This window comes from Scomber japonicus, chromosome 2, assembly GCF_027409825.1.
Source record: "Scomber japonicus isolate fScoJap1 chromosome 2, fScoJap1.pri, whole genome shotgun sequence".
NCBI classification, from domain to species: Eukaryota; Metazoa; Chordata; class Actinopteri; order Scombriformes; family Scombridae; genus Scomber; species Scomber japonicus.
Genome location: NC_070579.1, coordinates 10,991,507 through 10,997,986, shown reverse-complemented (window position 1 = coordinate 10,997,986; position 6,480 = coordinate 10,991,507). Strand labels below are relative to the sequence as shown.

The following is a 6,480-nucleotide window of genomic DNA, read 5'->3' as shown; positions in this document are numbered from 1 at the left end:
GGCTGAGCTGTGCTGCACGGAGGACACGCAGGCAGCAGCAGCAGCAGCAGCAACAGCAACAGCAGCACCGGGAAAATGTGATGAGGAGGGATGGAGGAGGAGGTGGAGGAGGAGGAGGAGAGACGGAGGAGGATCTTGTGATGCAGACTGAAACAAATGAATGATAATAGAGCAGAAAAAAAAACCTAGTTAAACAAGAACAATGTAGTCTATCATTATTATTATTATAATTACAAAATTAAAGAATCAGTTATGATGAATAAATACCTGTCTTGTGCCATCTGCCCGGCTCCACGCCCCCTTACACGTCACATGTCACCCAGTGGGGATGTCACAAAAATAAGGTCCTCAAATCATCCATTTTTCTGACTCACGTGAAAGCAGCAGCAATAATATCAGAGTTTTCTACATTTATTTATTTAGTCTGTGGTTGCATTATTTAGAATTTCTAACTAGGTAATAAACCGGCAGCAGCAGCAGTCCTCTTCTTCCCCACGTGGTGGTGCTGTTGAGCAAGGTATCCGCTTCACCTCACCGGCTGACCTGGTGAACCGGTCACAGGACACAATGGGAGGATTTGTTTGCATTGCACTGGTGCAGCAGTTAAATGAAGTGACTGATGTGAATGTACAAACAAACAAACAAACAAACACAGATGAGTCTACATTGACATTTTAGAGGTAAAAGAGCCCAAATCAAAGTGCATTGTTAAAATCCCCATACTGTGTCTCTGGTGGTATTCAGTACATTTAAATGTATTTATTTTTTAGATGTTATATCTTTAACATATTTTTGTAGATTATGCAGTGCACTTTTACTGGCACACCAAATATTTTATTTTTATTTATTACGTTATTATGTATATTTGTTTTATTAGTACAATTTTTTTAGTCATAACTTTTTAGCTTTTTGCATTGGATAGTAGAAAAGATGTGTTTCTATGTGATGTTATGTGTGGCTGTCTTAAGTGTGGATGTAGCTGCTGTAAACCAAGCAATTTCCTGTGAAGGATCAATACAGTATCTATCTATCTATCTATCTATCTATCTATCTATCTATCTATCTATCTATCTATCTATCTATCTATCTATACACTAGCGTAATTATAGAAAACTGTTAGTTCTTCCCAGTTTATGGATTCTCTCTCAGAAGAAGTCTATCCTGTGAAACATCTCAACATCTGTGAGATGGATTAACAAAACTTTAGCTTGTTATTGTATTTTGTTCAGTTCCCCAACATAGTACAACTGCTTGAAGCATATCACTGTAGTCAGCAGTAAATATTACACTTGGATTAATATTATAACATTAATTTAACAATAAGCTTAGTTAGTTTAAGTTTGTTTGACAGCCATCAACAGGGCCGAGGGTCAAAGGATATAGGGTGCTGTACAGATTGTAAAACCTCTTTGTCTGCATGTTCTGTGTATGCAGGCCACACAACAAAACAGGAAAGGCTTCACTGATTGTATCAAATCAAAATCAAATCAACAACAAACCTTGTATCTATACACAATACACATGAGAACCGTATGATTTCCATTTAAAATAGACCACACGGACATTTGATTGCTTTATTCTTTTTCTCAGGATTATGTAACATGTGGGAAAGGTAATAGCTAGCAATCAGCTAGTCGAGCTGAGCTGCAAACGAGATGTAACTCTTATCTGAGCACGCGCCGATCTGAGGTTGGGTTTTTGTGTCAAAGTTGTTTTGGTTGCCGTAGAACACCTTAAGAAACTGAGTAAACGGCATGAGTGAACTAATGAATGAGTGTGTGAGTAACTTATACCTTCTAGATCAATCAGTGCTTCTTGATATTGCACCTAGTTGCTGTGAAAGATGTAACAGTAGATACATAAAACAGTCAAAGTGCAAATAAACAAACAAAACACACAAAACAGTAAAAAAATAGAGACAACTTCTGATGTGGTTTCTTCACACAGTCAAACAAATATGCAAGACTGGTGAAACAGAAGTCGATCTGAGGTTGGGTTTTTGTGTCAAAGTTGTTTTGGTTGCGGTAGAGCACCGTAACAAACTGATTTTATTTCTGAGTAAACGGCATGAGCGAACGAATGAATGAGTGTGTGAGTGAGTTATACCTTCTAGATCAATGAGGTTTATACTCAGTCAGGCTGGTATGGATTGTTAAACTGGACTGTCAATAAATGAGTGACTCTTGATATTGCACCTGGTTGCTGTGAAAGTGCAAACAAACAAATAAAACACACAAAACAGTAAAAATGTATGATTGTTTTAACTTTAAGATTTGTCACAGTGTTAAAGGACCAGTGTGAAGGATTTAGTGACATCTAGCAATGAGGTTGTAGATTGCAAACAACTGAATACCCCACCTTTGCCCTCTCTATAGCCAGTGTTTGGTTTGTCTGTTCTGGGCTACTGTAGAAACATGGTGGCCTCAATAGAAGGAGACCCAGCCCCTAAGTAGATATATAGAGCTCATTTTAAGCTTATTTTCAGGTGGTTATACATTAATTAAAACATATGCATGAATGTTATATTCCATTTCTGCCAAGTCTGTTCTGCTAGATGTCACTAAATTCTTCATACTGCGCCTTTAAATACTTCAAATTCCAATTATAATATACTAAAGTTTAGTTATATATTTACTACTACATATAGCTGTAATAATTAGGTTTATTTTTCACCAGTAAAATATCTATACTCATCATAGTAGTCATATATTCACTACATCAGACGATACATAGTTCAGCACTAAATTCTACACACTGCACCTTTAAAGTAAGTAAGATATCCAGTCTTACTTAACAATGGATGATAATAATATTCAGACAAGTCAAATAAACACTTTTATTATTATTTATTTATATATAAACTAATAAGTCACAATCAGTACAGACTTCAACACCCTCTGTCCTTGACCTTTGACCTGAATAATGAAGCACCCTCCAACTCCAGTTAAGGTCTAAGAATAGATAACGTTGACTTTAACTGTGCCATTTATGTAATATTCCTTCTATTGGATTTCACAAATGACACTGCAGTACGTGTCAAACAACTTTTACACTTAGTCCAATGTCCAGCAGAGACTTTAAAGATAGAGTCTTTTAATGTAAGTCTTTTTGACGTCTCTCAGCATGAAAAAGCACAAGGTGTAAAATTAAAATTGATGATGGTTGGATTTCATTTAGCTGCGTCAGTTTCAGCGTCCTGGCTAACTGCCATCATTAATGTTAATTAGTAACACCTGTGCTTTTCCTACCATGACAATCACAAAGTGTCTTCAGCAGAAAAAAAAACAACCTATTAAATTTGCCACATTAAAAAGTGTATAAGTGTAATAAACTGCATACATGAAATAATCATACACGGGCATTTAAGAGTGAAACACACATTTGGTGTCTTTAAAACAGAAAGGAGCATCACAGAATGTAACTAAACCAGTTCATCAACTTGGTTCTTTCCCCGTTCCTTGTGGCTGATCGCATGTAAGTCGATTACAGTAATGAGGAATAAATAACCCTTCTGGGTGATCTCTCGCTCAGAATTAGTCAAGGTGTAATGGAAGTGCTGTCTGATCTGGTTCATCAGTCACTTTGAAACAAAAGGTGTATTTTTAGACTCCGGTTATAGACCTCAGCACGGAAAACAAAACCTGCTTTGACTGACTGCTGAGAAGACTTAAGGTGTGTATGTACATATTTAAGCCTGCGTGGGTCTGTGTGTGTTTGATGACGTAAAAAAGAGCATAGAGAAAGCAGAGTGTACATTTACTTTAGAGCTTAAAAAGAAATATGACTGATATTGAAAACCTGTTTAGTTTCGTTACTTCACCTTCGTAGTATCGTTATCTGTCATGCAGCACACTGTGTTGTCTTTACTTGTATGAAATGTAATATTTATTATAAACATGAGCGTGTTCAATCTTAATGCTAACTAGGCTACATAAAATTTCAGTTTTGTGAGGAAATAATTTCATAATTTCAGATTAAATAGCTGAAAACATTTTCTAGCAGCAGCAGTGTAAATTAAATTTTTATTTTTATTCTATATAAATGTTTATATATTAATTTAAAGCAGAATCTGGTAATTGTCCTTTGTACAGAAGCAAAGAAAGACCATGATAATCTATATTTTATAAGTAGCTGAATATCTAATTATGAAATTAAACCGACTTATTTTTGAATTGAATGTTTTACTTTTTTGGCCTCTCCTTGCTTCCGTACGTAACTGTATTGAGACAAAGATCCAACTCTCCTCCAGAACAATCTGTGTTTGACTAAATAACATTTTGCTTCCTCTTGCAGGGCAACTCGCTATGGGTGGCTCCTCCTCGAAAGAAAGCACCTTTTTTTGGCAGGAGAAGAAGAAGAAAAAGAAGAAGGAGTCCCCTCTGAACAAAGCCTGGAGTCAACTGAGCGGGGCAGTGCCTAATAAACGAAAGAAGAAGAAGAGTATCGTGTCACTGGATATACTGAACATGGATAACCTGAAGAAGGGGAAACGTTCCCGATGGAAGAAGAGACTCTCACTGACCGCAGACAAGAAAGAACCAATATCCCTGAGGAAATTGTCTCTGGGTAACACAAGGAAGTTGTCAGGTCCGAGTCTTTCACTGGGAAAGAAAGAGAAGGACGGAGGAGGGCTGGGAAAAGTAGGAGAACAGATAAAGAGGAAGCTTTCAAGATCCCAAGAGAAGGATCAGCACTTAGCAAGATGATTCCCCTCCATCAGGACGAGACCAATGAAGCATTAAAAAATAAAAGAAACTCAATGAGATAATGAGATCCACTCGCTCATGATTTTCAAACAGGATCCGAGTCAGATGGACAATTTAGAGAGAAAGAAGCTTGAATTTGGAAGGAAGACCAAATAAAAGATGACAGTGAACAACAGACAAGCTACTTGAGACTCAGAGATATATTTTAAAAGTTTTTAATGATGCCACTGTCAGTTACTGATGGTAGATTATCAAGGCTGAAAAAGAGACACGGGAAATGGAAACACAGATCACAGATTACACGTTCCTGTTAAAGGACTATGTGTCAGTTTTACTAGATAAAAAACACCAGCTGCACTTAATTAACCCCCAATCTTAATCTCACACTCTCTCAGTCAGACTTAACAAAAAAAAAAAGTATTGATTTGAAAAATATATATTTCTGAATATTAACTTAATGAAAAATAATTTCCCTTTATGGTTTATGACTCAGGTGCACCAAATACTGTACATAATACCTACTGTCACAGTGTGAGAATAAATAAAACTTTACATCACAAACTACTTACAAAGAGTATTTGTTCATTTCTGTACAGAGACAATTTACATCATGCAACATGAGCAAGAAAAAAAAATTAAAAATTAAGGCATACTGCTTAAAACTTAAAAATAAAGCAGACTGGGTTTTTTTTAAATGGCACTGCACTGACGTCAACAGGATCTAGTACCGCAAGTTATATGTCAGTGTTTCAGAGGAAAAGTAAAAACACAAAAACATGAATCATAAAAGTTTACAGACTTGTGTCTCTTTCAGTTTCTATCAGGGCAAAAAGTAATCCAACACCTGTGTCATACACTTATAATTATTATGACATATTATAGTAAAAAACTGTAAATATCCTTCATCTGAAATTTTATAACAATTGAACCAGAATCACGTTAACGAACAGAGGATTCATTTTAAATTCTACCAAAAGGCTCCAATGTTGATTAATCATTTACTTAAGATTTTAGATTAGTGACCCATTAATGAGAGCAACGTTTGAGTTGTCAAGTTGTGACAGATGTATATAGTTGGTGTTCATCCTCTTCCAGCATAATGTGCTTTGTCTTTTTTTTTTTTTTTTTTTTTTTAGCTCTTGAGTTCTTTTATTGAGCCTATAAAAAAAAGTCTCAAGTTTAACAGCAAACCGTTAAACCTACAGTTGAAAATGTAGGAAATCTGGATGAAAGCCTCATTTGAGTTCAGTAATCCATCGGCTCTGCTGTTTGTTAATCTAGGTAAAAAGTTGAGTTATACAACGAGGTAAAAAACAAAAAAAAACAGGACTGCAGGTATACTGGGGTCCAAACATTCAACAGCATAAATCAGAAAGCACCAACATGTCTCAAGCAGAAGGTCGAAACATCACTAAATACAGCTTAAAACCACGAGGCTGACCATATGAGGAATGTAGCAGTAAATAAGAAGTTCTTAATAAATGGTATTCGGAGCCAGGTAAGGTAATTTAGGAGCCAGTTAAAAACATGGAAACACAAAAGTAGGTTAAACTACATCCTTCACAACCTAGTAACCCAAACGTTGCTAATAAAAATGATAAATTATTAACTTTGAACAAGCCCATTAGTAACAACAGCAACTTTGTGGCCTTTGATTCTATACAATAAGACACCATGAGGATTTAAGGAGGAAGGGAGGAAAGAAGGAAGGAAGGAAGGAATGAAGAAGGAAGGAGAGAAGGAAGGAAGGAAGGAAGGAATGAGGAAGGAAGGA

At 36.1% G+C, this 6,480-nt stretch overlaps 1 protein-coding gene across 1 annotated transcript in view; it reads right to left on the bottom strand.

The window, feature by feature from the left end:
- Positions 1–2,551: 2,551 nt before the first annotated feature.
- LOC128367585 (dnaJ homolog subfamily A member 3, mitochondrial-like) overlaps positions 2,552–6,480 on the bottom strand; it is a 297,084-nt gene continuing 293,155 nt past the window's right edge. Inside the window, exon 12 of the transcript XR_008321929.1 lies at positions 2,552–2,580. The gene's annotated coding sequence lies outside the window, so the exon portion shown is untranslated. The remainder of the gene's footprint in view (positions 2,581–6,480) is intronic.